The 17,780-nt window shown below is 39.0% G+C and overlaps 1 protein-coding gene and 1 non-coding gene across 3 annotated transcripts in view; both read right to left on the minus strand.

The window, feature by feature from the left end:
• The window catches only part of TMEM108 (transmembrane protein 108), a 364,334-nt gene that overhangs the window by 200,264 nt on the left and 146,290 nt on the right, over positions 1 to 17,780 (minus strand). The window lies entirely within an intron of this gene.
• On the minus strand, positions 14,663 to 14,770 carry LOC128777447 (U6 spliceosomal RNA). The gene has a single exon (XR_008422707.1). It is a non-coding gene; the product is annotated as a U6 spliceosomal RNA (small nuclear RNA).

Raw genomic sequence — 17,780 nt, forward strand, 5'->3', positions numbered from 1 at the left:
TACCTCTCCCCCCAAGAAGTTCAAGGTACTTAAGATTAAGTCTAGAAAGAGAAGAAGGATTTCCTTCCCTGCCCAGACTTGGTGATGTGATTTGTCTGGCTAATGAAATGTGAGCAGGAGTGATGCATGTCAATCCTGGACTGAAGCTTTAATGGCCACTGCTCCATTAACAGGATGGAATGATTTTCTTACTACCACAAAACTGGCAGTGTTCCAGAGGCTATATCATTAGCCTAGGTCTTAGTAAAGATGAGTAAGCAAAGCTACAGCCCATCCTTGTTGGCATGTAGCATGAGGGAAAAATAAACTTGTGATTGTCATCTACTGCTATTTTGTGGTAGTTTGCTACCACAGCATAAATCAAGCACTCTGAAAAATAGAGGGACTTTTAAAAACATTTCTCAAAACTTCAAAGGAGAAGATGCCTATTTCATATAAGAGAGGTGAAAATTTACTCTAAACAAAGGTAGTGACCAGTGAAGGAGAAAACCTTGGTGAATTTAAAACCTAGTTATTAAAGTTCTGTTGGGGATTATACTTTGTAAAAGCTGATCCCCTTTTGATTTTGCCTTCTCACCTCCATTTTTCTAAAAGAACAATCTGAATGGCTGTCTCCCTTAAAGTACCCACCCCCCATACTGAAATTTTATTCACAGTGGTACTACTCAAAAACACATTATGTAACTTCCTCCAAATAATTCTAAATGAAAATTTTAATATTTTGATCAAGAACAAAAATCAACTATATTGGCATATTTAGGATTTTTGTTTGTTTGTTTGCAATGAACCACCAGAACAACTGTTTAACAGAAATACCAGATCAGTCAACTCTGATAGATCATAATATACTTAGCACCAATGGTTATAGAATGTTGTATTGAACTCTTAGTTTAGATCCTCATATAGAAGTGACTGCCTCTAATGATATCCACTGTCAATCAATGATCTTTATTCACAAGAGCAAGGAAGATGGCACATACTATGCTCAAACAGCCAGCACGGTGCCTGGCACAGAGCATGTGATCAGTAAGTGCCAGGTCTCATCTCATACCCAGATTCCTCCTTACTTCTTTATTGAAGAGATCTGGCTGAGCAGACTTACTGACATTTTAAGGTTTTAAAACAAAAATGGCAGAGGATTTCTCAACAGCAAAGCTTTTAGAGCTCAGTTTTCTAGACCAGGGTGACAAGCATCTCTTATAGGGCTGGCTCCACGGTCTTAACAGGTTTAATGAAGAGAGAAGGAGAAATTATCAGGAAAAGAACATAGTAACATCCAATAAAGATTAATTTAATTGGCTCCTCTCTCCCCTCATTTTTGAACATCTGGTAATATTCAGAGAAATGGATATGTCCTATTCTTTTAACCTTGAGATACCTCTGGAATAAAAGGTCACTGTTCCTGAGTAGTAAAATGATGTCTGATATGGTTTAAGTTCTGCTTCTTGCCCTGATATAAAGTCAGGGTTGACATATTAAAAGTCCTAAAAGCCTTCACCCTGGACATTAGCCCTTTGGCCCAGATGCTCTAACAACACCCTACTGCCAAAAATCATTCCCGTTTTCTCAAAATTGTAATCTTTAAGGTTAAAGAAAAAAATAGCTTCTTCTTCACATGATATCCAGTTAAAAGTAGAGATCACTGTTGCCATGGAAATGGGATTTTTCTTGCAGTACTGGCCTTCTGTTGGCAGATAAAGCCAGTACTATAATCAATAAGTAGTACTTCATTTTCCACACCCCTCCAGGGGTATGGGATTTTGAGCAAAAGCATACAGAACCATATTTGATGGACCCTAAATATCCATGGGTAGAAACCTCCCCTGTGAAATACCAGCATGTCCAACAAAATGCCAATCTATGCCTTTACCATGCTCTGCTGAAGAATTCACTAAAATTGCTGTAGAAGTATACAGGCCTATCTTTGACTCCTATTAGTTTCCTGTAAGTTTCTTTACTTTTTTTGGCCTTATCTACAAGTCCTTCACTTGTCTGAATTGCTTCTTAATAAAGAACCAACTTGAGTTTAGAACTGCTTAGACCCTGAATTTTGGAATAAGGTCAAGGGGCATAAATGAATCTTTCTAGAACATTGTGTCTCAAAACAATAATCTGTTACTATACATCATGGTGTCACTTTATTCCATTATCATTTAACCTAAAATCTCTCTGGTTTTTCTTTTCATCATCTGGTCATCTTGAAGCTCTGTAATTTTCTCTTCTACACACAGGAACAGCTTGATAGAGAAGATCATTTAAAGCTTTTCCCAAAATAATAGATGAATGGATGATATCTCTTCTTCCCCTGAGTATATATGAAACAGTTAGCATCCACTCCCTGTAGAATTCCAGTTTAAAAATACGGGGATTCAAGCAGAGTCTATATTTACACATTTTTACCCCTGACAGTAGAAAAGTCATCCTCTATGTGTAAAGGTCACTTCCTTTCAGAGAAAAGCAAATGGAATAAAAAAGCATCAAAAGGATGCCTAACCACTAGATCAAACTAAATGCCTTGGTGTCATCACAGGTAGACCACCCTAAGACAAGGACTGTGTGCACAGGTATGGGTAGCAAGAGGAAAGGGAACCAAGGCAGAGTCAGTACTATGTGTCACCAAACTCATTTCTTCCTTCTGCAGATTACAGTGCTAAACTACATTTCCAAAGCTCTCCTGCAGTTAAGTAAAACCACGTGATTGAATTCTAGTCTAAAACCTGCAAACAGACCCACCTATCTCTATTCTGCATGACCTTACATTCTCTTTCTGACTTCCTTCGCAGGTAGATACAAAGAATCCAGTGGAGGGATGCTGAATGTGAGAAGATGGCGAACTCACACTATAGAGAAATTCTAGGTCCCCAAATTACTATATAGAACAGGACCCTTCACCTCACCTCCTGCTAATCTACACTAAATCAGGATGTGAGTGATAAATTTTTATCATGTCAAACTACTGAGAATCTGACTTTTTGTTAAAACAACAACCACTACCTACTCTAAAGCAGAAAGCTAAATGGATCCTGAAATGATTCCTTCTGTATGTTCAGCCTACCTTAAAGAGCCAAAAAGTGTCTTGAACTAAACTTACACAATTTACATTAGGATTTTGAGGGGTCTCTTGGTTACTGATACTCTGAATTTATGTGCCAAGAAGCAGTATTAACAGTGAAAACTTAAAATTGATGGCCAAAAACATAAATAAGAATTATCCCTTCCCCCACTTCCCCATACCCTCACGTCTGAAAACAAAAACAAAAAGAATAGAAGAAACCATCTCTAAAAGCTGGAACTCATAAATGTCATTTCAGGGTAGAGAAAGAGGACAAGGCAAGGAGAAATGACCATCTCTAACATCTAATCTCTTTCAGATTATTTACTCATCATTTATATGAGGAGATTATCCTCCTACTATATCACTTTTCATTTTGCAAATGTGTAGTATGCAGACTTCTCTGGTTCAATGAGAAAGGTTTCCAAGAAAATTAAATGTCAAGGCTGCTTGGCTTATTGGTTTTGTTCTATATAAATTCCCTTTTTAATTCAGCTTTGAATAATAACATTCCTCAGTGTCAATGTGACAAACCGGCTTCAATGTTAATGGAGTGTGAGAATCAAGAAAGGAGGTGAGGACTAGCCATGGTTCTCATTTTAGCAGATTAGACAGAGAGTTAAGTCTAAAGACAGCTTTTAATGGCTCCAAGAAGAAGTGGCACATGAGCCTTCAGAATTTTTTTAAGCCTACAGATTATTTGTTCCTGTCTTCTTCCTTTTCCAGAGATTGGTGCCCTGATAAATGTAAAACTTAAAGTAAGCTATAACACTCTCCTGAATGTGAGTAGGAAATTGCTAGGAAAGCCAAATTGTCCTGTTAGAGCACCCTCAAGACCACTACTTACTGAGCTGGTGACAGCCCTGGGAGACATAGGCCCAAAGTTCTTCTCCTGACCCTTCAATCCTTCAGTAGCTCATATGACACCATTCTGTTACAGAATTTCCAACATTGGAGGTGGGCAGTGGTGGTTGATGGTGAAGATCCGCTTAAGTGTGGATCCAATATTTACTCAAAAAAGATTTTTATCTTGGGGCACCTGGGTGGCTAAGTCGGTTAAGCGTCCAACTTTGGCTTAGGTCATAATCTCGCAGTTTGTGGGTTTGAGCCCCATGTCGGGCTCTGTGCTGACAGCTCAGAGCCTAGAGCCTGCTTCAGATTCTGTGTCTCCTTACCTCCCGCCACCTCTCTCTGCCCCTTCCCCACTCATGCTCTGTCTCTCTCTCAGAAATAAACATTAATAAAAAAGATTTTAATCTTTTTTGACACCTTTTCACTTTACATATATAAAGAAATAAAACAGAAGTTAAGAGAATAGCTTACGTGCATCTTATTAGTCCAGGCTCTCAGAAATAAAATTTTAGTCTATGTAATTTGCATATGCAGGGCACATATAAGCATGTGATCTCAAAATTCTTTCCTATTAGAATGAAAAAGTGTTATAACTGTGAAAAGCTTAGAATAAAACATAGTGCAATTCTTTCACATTACATGTGAGACGACAGCCCAGAAAGGTTAACTGACTTGCCTGCCCAAGGTCTCGTTCTCTGATATGATGAAGTGATTTGATATGACAGAACATGCACATACATACACACACCGAGGAGAAATTATATACTAATTTGCATGCTAAACCTTCAGATGTCTGGAAGCAATATGATATTTAAAATATCATATCCTCAAAGTAGGCATCATCCAACAAAATTATTCTTAAAGACTTGAAACCTAGGATTAGAAAAGCTGTTGCCAACCTTATTGCCAAGATTTTATCAAAAGGAAACTTAGATTGGGGAGACTTCTTTCCTTATATGCTCTTTCCAGGGATAATTGCACAGATCAATGGAGGACATATTTTCCACAGATTTGTCACAATATGCTCTCAACTGATATTTCTGTTTCTACTCACAAATAGGATAGACTAAGTTTTAAACTGAGTCTGATTTCTAAGTCTTTTCAGAGTATTAAAAATTGACCCAACACAGTGGTTGATGCTATGCATTTTAAAATGATTTTAGGGGTGCCTGGGTGGCTCAGTTAGTTGAGTGTCTAACTCTTGACTTGATTTCGGCAGGTCATGATCCCAGGGTTGTGGGATTAAGTCCCACGTCGGGCTCCACGCTGCATATGGAGCCTGCTTAGGATTCTCTCTCCCCTCTGTCCCTCCTCCCTGCTTATGCATGTTCTCTCTAAAATTTAAAAAAAAAAAAATCATTTTATATGACATGGCTCTGCAGGCGTGGTCAGACCTAGGACAGTAAGGAATTAGTTACAAGTTATATTTAATAGGAAGAGAACAGTAGGATTAATTCAAATGGTTGGGGGAAGTTAACCAACTCTTTTTACCACCAATGTTTGGAAAGTAAGATTCAGAAATATGCTACTAATGGATCACAAACACTGTGAAGCAACCCTTAATAGTTCCTATTGAAGTGAACAGTGTTGGCTCTGGCAAAAATATCAAAATTAAAGCAAAAAAATGGCTTATTACTCTTGATCCTCCAAGCTGAGAAGGATGTCAGCCGTGTTCTGGAATCTGCATCCTCTGACAGAATGAAAAGATCTTTAGTTCATTTGCTAAACATATTGGAGGCAGCTGCTTATTTCTAGATCAAAGTTTTCCTATAGCTGCAGAAGTCAACAAACACTCACAGTTCTGCCTCCTATGCCATGGCCAGAAGTCAGCCTGTAGGATCTTTAGCTCTGCAAATGAAAAGGTAAATACACACATGGGTAGAATGTCAAGGAAGAGCGTACCAACTCTCCTTTCCACCTGTTCCACTTCAGGTTCAGGTGGCCGCAGGGAGTAGGAATTGGGTTATTGCATATATAAATAGTGCCCAAGCATGGAACACAAGAAGCCTGCATGGCACTGGACATGAAACGGAAAACACAAGCACCTTTGGTGATAGGCAGAAGTGCAGGTAGGGTAAAGGACAGAGAAGTATAAGAGTCAATAGAAAGCACTGACATGTCCATTCAATGGGGGAAACAACTGCTTGTAGCTGGGACCCCCAATGAGAAAGTTACTTTTCCAACCAAAAGTACCTTAAAATATCCCCTATTTATTCTTTAGTCAGAGCACTGAAACAGGACACAGATTAGAGAATAGACAAAGCCAGAGCAACAAAGGCAACTCTAACCTGGGTTAGAGCAGACAGCTATAATTCTGCAGAATTTGTGGCAGGAAGGAACTTCCTTACAAATACAGCAATGAAGACCATATTTTAAGAGACCTTCCAGGAGGTGTGAAAGCAGAAACCAAGATGAACTTTAGACAAGAAAGAAAAACCTTACTGGTTTACTATCATGTAATCAAGAATATCATGGAAAAGGATCAGCAGGAAAAAAGCCAATGTTCCAGTGAATATCCATGCACAAATTAACGATATACATTCATGGTTTGATTATGAATGTATATAGTGGGCTTTTTCAAAGTTGAACCCACAGAGCATGCAACTGGAAAGTGCAGAGGACAATGTAATTACAAAAATCTTTTTAATTAAAGATCTTTTAATTACAAAAATCTTTTTAATTAACAAAATGTTAAAGTGCTATCCATAACTAATTTGGCCTTCTTTTTGAGCCATCACCTGCTGTTACAGAGAAAATGTTATACTATTCGTACTCTTAACCAATCTCCATTTAAACAACCAGCTGAATTAACCAGCACCCTCCATTCCGTCTCCTCACCATACGGTTTCCTGTGATATGCAGAGTACTCACAGGTTACAGGTTTCTGTCTGGGATGTCTACACAGTGTCTGTTTTCAAAAGTCAATTGTGTCCCCAAATCTATTTATGACCACCTTATGTATTATTTTAGTTATGTAATATAATTAATCACATTGCAAAATAGGGGAAAAAACGACTGTGAAGATAAAGAGTTGTCTGTACGAAAACTAAATTGAATGCTTTGAACAGACTTAAAGTGAGTTTCCTTTAACAATGATTTTAATGGAGTGTCAAGGCAATTGTAAGATTTTTTTAACTTTAAAAAAAACTAAGATTCTATCTCAAAATTCTTTGCAAGCGGCTTAAGGAGTTATTGACCTAGTAAAAAAATACAGTTAGAAATTGTAGACAAAGCATGATAGGTTTAATTAATGCTAGAAATAAGAACACTAATTGGAAGACCAATATATGAAGAAAGGATGTTGGCCCCACATTAAAAGAATGCTGTATGAATATACATTAACAGTAAATTAAAATAAAATGTTTAAGATATATACAAATATAAATATAATTATTTATCATTCTTTGTTTTAACCATTATTTAAAAAAATTGGTTCTGATCACATCTGATATATCGCCTTTCAATGTAACTAAATGTTCAATCTACCTTACACTTTGCCTCAGTACTATAATTTAAACATCTGCTTTAGGAAGTTCGGAGGATCCTGGGAAGATGGCGGCGTAGGAGGACGCTGGGATCACCGCGCATCCTGCTGATCACTTAGATTCCACCTACGCCTGCCTAAATAACCCAGAAAACAGCCAGAAGACTAGCAGAACAGAGTCTCAGGAGCCAAGCGCAGAGGAGAGGCCCACGGAGGAAGGTAGGAAGGGCGGCGAGGCAGTGCGCGCTACACGGACTGGCGGGAGGGAGCCAGGGCGGAGGGGTGGCCCGCCGGCCAAGCAGAGCCCCTGAGTCTGGAAAAAGCAGAGGGGCCAGACGGAGTGTGTTCTGACAGCAAGCGGGACTTAACATCTGGAAGGTTATAAGTTAACAGCTCTGCTTGGAGAGCAGAAAGGGAAGGCTGGAGGACAACGGGAGGGAGAGTTGCTGAGCCCTGGGACAAAAGAGCTTAGTTTGGCGGGGAACAAAGGCACTCGCCAGCACCATCTCCCTCGCCCATCCCCCAGCCAAAATCCCAAAGGGAACTGGTTCCTGCCAGGGAACTTGCCTGCACCGCAAAAACACCCAATGCTGTACTTCTGCGGATCCATCCCTCCGGCGGCGGGTCTGACTCCCTCCCGGTGCCGCAGGGCCCCTCCTGAAGCGGATCTCTGAAGGAAAAGTGAGCTGAGCCTGCCCCTCCCGCCCCTGTGCACCTTGCTGATCCACGCCAGCTAACAGGCCAGATCCCCAGCACCACAAGCTTGGCAGTGTGCAAGTAGCCCAGACAGGCCACACCACCCCACAGTGAATCCTGCCCCTAGGAGAGGGGAAGAGAAGGCACACACCAGTCTGACTGTGGCCCCAGCGGTGGGCTGGGGGCAGACATCAGGTCTGACTGCGGCCCCGCCCACCAACGCAAGTTATTCAAGACAGCACAGGGGAAGTGCCCCGCAGTTTGGCACCACTACAGGAACTATCCAAAATGACGAAACGGAAGAATTCCCCTCAAAAAAACGTCCAGGAAATAACAACAACTAATGAACTGATCAAAAACGATTTAAACAATGTAACAGAAAGTGAATTTAGAATAATAGTCATAAAATTAATCACTGGTCTTGAAAACAGTATAAAGGACAGCAGAGAATCTCTGGCTACAGAGATCAAGGGACTAAGGAACAGCCAGGAGGAGCTAAAAAATGCTATCAATGAGCTGCAAAATAAAATGGAGACAACCATGGCTCGGATTGAAGACGCAGAGGACAGAATAGGTGAACTAGAAGATAAAATTATGGAAAAAGAGGAAGCTGAGAAAAAGATAAAAAAATCCAGGAGTATGAGGGGAAAATTAGAGAACTAAGTGATGCACTAAAGAGAAATAATCTACACATAATTGGTATTCCAGAGGAGGAAGAGAGAGGGAAAGGTGCTGAAGGTGTACTTGAGAAATCATAGCTGAGAACTTCCCTGATCTGGGAAAGGAAAAAGACATTGAAATCCAAGAGGCACAGAGAACTCCCTTCAGACGTAATTTGAATCGATCTTCTGCATGACATATCATAGTCAAACTGGCAAAATACAAGGATAAAGAGAAAATTCTGAAAGCAGCTAGAGATAAACGTGCTCTAACATATAAAGGGAGACCTATAAGACTCGTGACTGATCTCTCTACTGAAACTTGGCAGGCCAGAAAGGAATGGCAGGAGATCTTCAATGTGATGAACAGAAAAATATGCAGCCGAGAATCCTTTATCCAGCAAGTCTGTCATTTAGAATAGAAGGAGAGATAAAGGTCTTCCCAAACAAACAAAAACTGAAAGAATTCGTCACCACTAAACCAGCCCTACAAGAGATCCTAAGGGGGATCCTGTGAGACAAAGTACCAGAGACATCGCTACAAGCATGAAACCTACGTACGTCACAATGACTCTAAACCCGTATCTTTCTATAATAACACTGAATGTAAATGGACTAAATGCGCCAACCAAAAGACATAGGGTATCATAATGGATAAAAAAACAAGACCCATCTATTTGCTGTCTACAAGAGACTCATTTTAGACCTGAGGACACCTTCAGATTGAGAGTGAGGGGATGGAGAACTATTTATCATGCTACTGGAAGCCAAAAGAAAGCTGGAGTAGCCATACTTATATCAGACAAACTAGACTTTAAATTAAAGGCTGTAACAAGAGATGAAGAAGGGCATTATATAATAATCACAGGGTCTATCCATCAGGAAGAGCTAACAATTATAAATGTCTACGCGCCAAATACGGGAGCCCCCAAATATATAAAACAATTACTCACAAACATAAGCAACCTTATTGATAAGAATGTGGTAATTGCAGGGGACTTTAGTACCCCACTTACAACAATGGACAGGTCATCTGGACACAGGATCCATAAAGAAACAAGGGCCCTGAATGATACATTGGATGGGATGGACTTGACACATATATTTAGAACTCTGCATCCCAAAGCAACAGAATATACTTTCTTCTCGAGTGCACATGGAACATTTTCTAAGATAGATCACATACTGGGTCACAAGACAGCCCTTAACAAGTACACAAGAATTGAAATGATACCATGCATACTTTTAGACCACAATGCTATGAAGCTTGAAATCAACCACAGGAAAAAGTCTGGAAAACCTCCAAAAGCATGGAGGTTAAAGAACACCCTACTAAAGAATGAATGGGTCAACCGGGCAATTAGAGAAGAAATTAAAAAATATATGGAAACAAATGAAAATGAAAATACAATCCAAATGCTTCAGGATGCAGTGAAGGCAGTCCTGAGAGGAAAATACATTGCAATCCAGGCCTATCTCAAGAAACAAGAAAAATCCCAAATACAAAATCTAACAGCACACCTAAAGGAAATAGAAGCAGAACAGCAAAGACACCCCAAACCCAGCAGAAGAAGAGAAATAATAAAGATCAGAGCAGAAATAAACAATATAGAATCTAAAAAAACTGTAGAGCAGATCAACGAAACCAAGAGTTGGTTTTTTAAAAAAATAAACAAAATTGATAAACCTCTAGCCAGGCTTCTCAAAAGGAAAGGGGAGATGACCCAAATAGATAAAATCATGAATGAAAATGGAATGATTACAACCAATTCCTCAGAAATATAAGCAATTATCAGGGAATACTATGAAAAATTATATGCTAACAAACTGGAAAACCTGGAAGAAATGGACAAATTCCTAAACACCCACACACTTCCAAAACTCAATCAGGAGGAAATAGAAAGCTTGAACAGACCCATAACCAGCAAAGAAATTGAATCAATCTTCAAAAATCTCCCAACAAATAAGAGTCCAGGACCAGATGGCTTCCCAGGGGAATTCTACCAGACGTTTAAAGCAGAGATAATACCTATCCTGCTCAAGCTATTCCAAAAAATAGAAAGGGAAGGAAAACTTCCAGACTCATTCTATGAAGCCAGTATTACTTTGATTCCTAAACCAGACAGAGACCCAGTAAAAAAAGGCCAATATCCCTGATGAATAGGGATGCAAAAATTCTCAATAAGATACTAGCAAATCGAATTCAACAGCATATAAAAAGAATTATTCACCATGATCAAGTGGGATTCATTCCTGGGCTGCAGGGCTGGTTCAACATTCACAAATCAATCAACGTGATACATCACATTAATAAAAGAGAAGATAAGAACCATATGATCCTGTCAATCGATGCAGAAAAGGCCTTTGACAAAATTCAGCAACTTTCTTAATAAAAAACCTCGAGAAAGTTGGGATAGAAGGAACATACTTAAAGATCATAAAAGCCATTTATGAAAAGCCCACAGCTAATATCATCCTCAATGGGGAAAAACTGAGAGCTTTTTCCCTGAGATCAGGAACACGACAGGGATGCCCACTCTCACCACTATTGTTTAACATAGTGTTGGAAGTTCCAGCATCAGCAATCAGACAACAAAAGGAAATCAAAGGCATCAAAATTGGCAAAAATGAAGTCAAGCCTTCACTTTTTGCAGATGACATGATATTATACATGGAAAACCCGAAAGATTCCACCAAAAGTCTCCTAGAACTGATACATGAATTTAGCAAAGTTGCAGGATACAAAATCAATGTACAGAAATCAGTTGCATTCTTATACACTAATAATGAAGCAACAGAAAGACAAATAAAGAAACTGATCCCATTCACAATTGCACCAAGAAGCATAAAATACGTAGGAATAAATCTAACCAAAGATGTAAAAGATCTGTATGCTGAAAACTATAGAAAGCTTATGAAGGAAATTGAAGAAGATATAAAGAAATGGAAAAACATTCCGTGCTCATGGGTTAGAAGAATAAATATTGTTAAATACTGTTAAAATGTCAATACTATCCTTTAGAAAATACTCAGATACCCTGACAGATTTCTGCCTTCCTCTACTGGCACCCAGCCCTGCCCAGTGTCTGATGGGGTTTGGGGGCAGTCATCTGGCATTGTGTCAGTCCTTTCATATGCATTGCCTGGCACCCACTGGTTTGTAGTAACATCTCGTTTCCCTGTCACCATGTGTCTTTCTGGCCTCTTGATGCTAAAGTACCATGCTGGCCACTTCTTTTACCTCCAGTAATGCTCCCAGGTAGGTCTTGCCAATGCCCTTTTGTTGTTCAGCCCTGGCTGGCTGCATACCCCAGAGTGTGCTCCTTTACCATTCAGCCCCCTGCCCAGGCGTCTGCCCCAACATCTGCTGTAATGATTCTGATTCTCACCTCAGCAAACCTGCTGCATGATAAGTGAGCTGCTGCATATTGGCTTGTAGAGCACAATGCTCCTTCGCAGTCCCCAGTCCCACTAAGAGCACAGGGGCAGAACCCTGAGTCTGCAGGGCTACTCTGAAGTCCTCAGTCTCTCAACACCAAAGTGCAGAACTAACTGTGGAGATGCCTTTCTTACACACATTTCTGTTTCCCTTCCTCTTTTTATTTTCCTTTGCCCATCTTTACCCTAGCCAGGACAGAGGCAGACATTTCTTTTCTCATATCATCTTTTCCTTCTTCCCAATTCCAGTCTCTCTGCACTATAGAAGAGCCTCATGAGCTGGACCCTCTAGGTTTGTCTTCTCTATACCTACGGGGCAGATACAATAATTTAATGGACCTTCTCACTCCTCAGTGTCTGCTTTCATACCCATTGTCTCACCAGTCTCCTATGCTGAAGTCATAAACCTACTGTGCCTTAAGAATAACATCCTATAATGAGACAGACTTAGAGGGGAAGAGAAGATGTATTATTGTAATATCTGTGAAGACATACATTTATTTGTTTTTATATATTTACTCATTCCAGAGTGAGGAGTCAAGCAGTTCCAACTAATATTTTTGTTTTTATAATAAAGTCTTCTCTACTTCTAGCTAAAGATTAATATCTGCTATTTCTAGAAAGATGTCTGGACTGGACAATATAGTGAGGATGCTAATGCAAGAAACGACAAAAATGAGTCAGGTGCACCTCTCACAGAATCCTCTTATCAAGACATATTTGGTTTAGGTCTGTTTCACAAGGAGTATCATATCTGGACTTCAGAAGGCTTTGTTAAAAGGACAGCTGTATTTAGCACATCTCTAGCTGGGCCCTGTGCTCCTGGAATAAGGGAAGAATGGTTTGCTGGCTGAGGCAGACATAAATGCCTAAGACGGTGTTTAAGGGCACAAGAATATTAAAACGTGGGAAGAAAATGTTTTACTGTGAACCTTCAAACCAGCAGACAATAAAAACCGCAATATGACAACGTTTGCCACTACCTAGTATTCCTAGAATTCCCTTCTTATGGTCTGCTAATGCACAAATGTGGCCAGCAACAAACCCACACTGGAATCTCAGGCTATTCTCTTTAAAGAGTGATCCCCAGCAGGTCTTTTTAAAGCTCCCACTGACATGTAAGCTCAGACAACTCTCTGTGGAGACTCAAACCTATGAATTTTCCTAGAGAAAAGTAAATTTTAATCTTTCATGTTTTCCTTAGGACTATTGGTCTTGGAAGGAAAAGTTAATTTTCTCTGCCCTCAATACAATCTGGTTAATTGATCTACAATGGGAAGGAAGGACTCTGTTTCCATTAAAATTGGAATAAAAAGCTGGCAGTCAAGTGCATGCAGAAACTACTGGACCTTGACACATCTGACAGTTAAATGGCAGCCTGGTGGCAGATCAAGCCAGGTGGGAATGCCTAGATAGGGTGGGATCTACTAGGTGGATTACTAGGCAAAGAAGACTTGGAGTTTAGAGGCAAAGACTATTGCCTCTAAGGCAAAGGTTCATTGTGTCTTAAGATATCTTTGATGCAATTCTCTGGGCAAAAAGACTTCTGAATATTTAGACTGTTTCAATATTAACCACATTCTTATTTTCAGGGCCCAAAGCATAAAAGCTGAAATTTAATTTTGGTCACTGTCAAATTATTTGATATGAGAACTTCCAAAGACTGGACTTAGAACTGCTTTTATGTTAGCTAGCTGGTTAAACCTTTATAACAATGATCAAAATCCAAGATTAATATGGTGACAGTGAACCATCTCCCCTCCTCTGTTTAACTGAAATTCATGCTTCTGGATTTGGTTTGCTGAAAGCTTCATTTTCTTGGAGCAAAATCATTCCTGGAAAATCTTTATATATTCCACTTAAATGTGCCTGAAAATGTTTCTCTTTTTGCAGTGGGGTCTTTCATAAGAAGATAATCTCTGAGTCCAGGCTGTGGGAAGGGCAACTTTAGTGATGAAGTGACCCTAAACAGTATTTAGAAAGAATGCAGATTTTGCCCTCAAAAAGCATAGACCTAAGGAAGGAAGCTGTTAACAGGAGTGAAATTAAACACACATGCAGTTTCCAAGTTCAGAGCAATCATAAGGAGCAATGCAGCCCCTGAGTGATTTCCTCACTTACGATGAAGACAAATAAAGAAATCTGGCGTGACAGGACATAGGTAAGGCCACTCAGGCTCTTCTCTTCTGGGACAGGACAACTGGATCACAGATGAAACTCCTCCATACCTTTACTGACACTTGGCACCATCAACTTCCTATGGTTATCTAGTTTCCTGTGTCAGTAACTAGACTGAAGTTAACTTTTAAGCATACACTTAATACAGATTTTCTTTATCTGAAAACAATTTGTAAAAAGTCACTAATTCTCTGAATACACACCAAATGTAATGCTTTTTGGAACTTATGTGTTTTTCCTGACAGAACTAATATACCTACCATACAACATCCTTTATTTCACACGGGATGTTCACAGCACAATTATAGTGAAAGTAACTTCATGAATTTGTGTGTCAACCTTGCGCAGGGGCCATGCTAACCTTCTCTGTGTCATTCCAATTTTAGTACATGGGCTGCTGAAACAAGGACCATAATGAAAGTAATTTAAACAAAATCTATTTCAGGGCTTCATTTTATTTCCTTTGTTAGCCAAATGATTCTCTCTGGAAGCATCTACTGTGTCCTGATTGTCTAATTCTACCAGATCTTCATTTGTTAATGCTGTTCATGTGACTCAAAGCAGTTTTCCAACATCACTTCCAACAGCTTCATGAATTCTAGCCTTGTAAGCCCTAAATGTTTAATAATTTTGGTGATGAGAAGTAGGAAAGATAATATTTAAGAGCAGGACTCTGGAACCAGATTGCCTGGGGTCTAATCTTGGTTCTACCGTTTCTAGGCAACATACCCTTGGGAAAATTACTGAAGTCTCTGTGCCTCAGTTTCCTCATCTGTAAAATGGAAAAATACGGGTAACTCTATCTCATTGGGTTGTTGTGAGGGCTAAATGCAAAGCATCTATAGCAGTGCTTCACATACGATCAACACTATATGGGTGTTGACTATCATCATCATCACCATCATCATCATCAAAGTCTGAGCTGTAGAGAATCTTTAGCAGCAAGACTGCAAGTATGCATAAGTCATGGGAACTTTTGACACCAAAAGGGTAAATGAGACATAAAGTAAATAAATGAGGAAAGTAATGTTTCTCTATCAGGAAATTGTTATAATCTAGCTATTTCTATTTCTTTAAACTCTTCTCTTAATCTTGAGTCCCCATAAACAGGATAATTAGTGATTTACGCTTGGCTCATTTAAGAGTTAGGCTTTTTCAGAAAAAGTTTAATTCAGTGGAGTCCCATCCTAATTGTAACTAAATGGGCATCTATCGAACTAAATTTTATGCTATTTTTCTTCATGCCCCCTTGCAGTGCTTCTCAATCTTTTCACAAAAGAACACATAACTAGATTGAACTAATATATACCACTTCACCCCCTCCCAATCCCATATTCTGAAGTCTTGGGTATAGTGTAAAGTGGCCTCTCTGATCAGGAAATTTCCTTGAAGTCTCCTGTTTCACCTTTAAAATCATGTACATTTTACTTTATAGTCTGTAATATGTACACATCATTTTAATATAAAAATAATTTTTAAATTATCATCAATACAACTTGTTTATTTTGTCTTCAACATCCTCAAGTAAAACCGTTACTCTCTGAAAGCATATCACATTCATCTATTTATTCTATAGCTTTGCTAACTTCTTTCATGTATCTAGTAAGTGTGGACAAATGACAATTGTGGAGACACAGATTAATGGAAAGTCAAGTTACCACCATTACTATTTATCCGGTGGTGAATTACCTAAATGTCAGGAGAAAGTGTGAACCAATGACTTCATGTTAACAAATAAGTAAAATAACAAAAAAGACCAACTCACCTCACAGAGCTGCCTCTTGCTAATAATACCCACTGCTTTTAGTTGCCTAATCTTCAACACTTATCTAAATGTTAGGAACATGGGCTAGGGCGGCATGAGGTTTAACTGTTGTCTACAAGTGGACACATCAGTATGAAGATTAAACATGCCCATAAAGTATACATAGATAATGCATTTGTCCAAAACCAAAATCACCACAATTATGCACAAATATCTGTATTTTACAATGTGTCTACTACTAGAAATACATATTAATGAACAGACATGTCAATCATGTTTTGGGGCACAACTCTCTCCACAAAAAATCCAGCAGTATATTTTAACAGACTTTGATCTTTTAAAATCTGATTTTCATATTTTGACCACTTCTTTGTGGAGTAAGTAATATGATATTTAGCTGCATACACACCAAAAATACCTATTTATGTTTTTTGATGATGTTTTACAATGTCAATGTATGTCTGAACATTGGATACATTTTGAACTAAATATGTTTACAATTAAAATTTTGGTACTACATTTTGAGTAGTTTTGGTTTAACTATATTTTAAATTATATGTGATCTTTCCTCTCCCCATTTATACCTTAGTTAATCGAGAGCTTGGAGATCCTGAAGTCTATAGTAGGGTTTTCAACAGGCAGCATCTTAGAAACTTTCAATTTGTTTTTTTAACTAAGCAGAAATGGAATGGCAGTCTTAAGCACTTGGGTAGCTTTTACTATCTTTTATACAACATAGTTCTGTGCATGCATAGGTGGACAGTGTAAATACAGTTTTTCTATTGCAGTCATAAATGGAACTAAAATGCTTAGTTTGGAATTTGTTGTTTTTTGTTTTTCGCTTTTTAGTTTGGAATTGTTTAAAATTTTTTTTTTAATGTTTATTTAGTTTTGAGAAAGACAGAGCAGGGGTCAGGGAGGGGCAGAGAGAGAAGGAGACAGAATCTGAAGCAGGCTCAAGGCTACAAGCTGTTGGCAAACAGCCCAACGTGGGGCTCGAACTCACGAACCAGGAGACCATGACCTGAGCTGAAGTCAGACGCTTAACCAACTGAGCCATCCATGTGCTGTTTGGAATTCTTAAAGAAGAAAATCTCCCAGGAAGTGCACACACTACTATTCTTTACAAGTAGATGGAGAAATAACATTAAGTTTTCTTTTTTCATGAAATTTTTTGTCTTTTTTATTTTTATTGCTTAAATATTAGTTAACATATAGTGCAACACTGGTTTCAGGAATAGAAATCAGTGATTCATCACTTACAAGTGCCCTCCTTAATACCCATCACCCATCTAGCCCATCCCCCACCTACTTCCCTCCATCTGCCCTCAGTTTGTTCTTTCATAAAACAAAAATTAATGTTTATTTTTGAGAGAGAAACAGAGTGTGAATGGAGGAAGGGAAGAGAAGGAGACACAGAACTCAAAGCAGGCTCCAGGTTCTGAGCTGTCAACACAAAGCCTGACACAGGGCTTGAACTCATGGACTGCAAGATCACAATCGGAGCCAAAGTTAGACACTTAACCAACTGAGCCACCCAGGAGCCCTTGTTCTCTGTCTTTAAGAGTCTCTCATAGTTTGTTTCCCTCTCTCTACCCCACCCCACTGCCCACATATGTTCATCTGTTTAGATTCCACAAATGAATGAAATGATAT

This window comes from Panthera pardus, unplaced genomic scaffold, assembly GCF_024362965.1.
Source record: "Panthera pardus isolate Hobbes unplaced genomic scaffold, ASM2436296v1 HiC_scaffold_16, whole genome shotgun sequence".
Classification (NCBI taxonomy): Eukaryota; Metazoa; Chordata; class Mammalia; order Carnivora; family Felidae; genus Panthera; species Panthera pardus.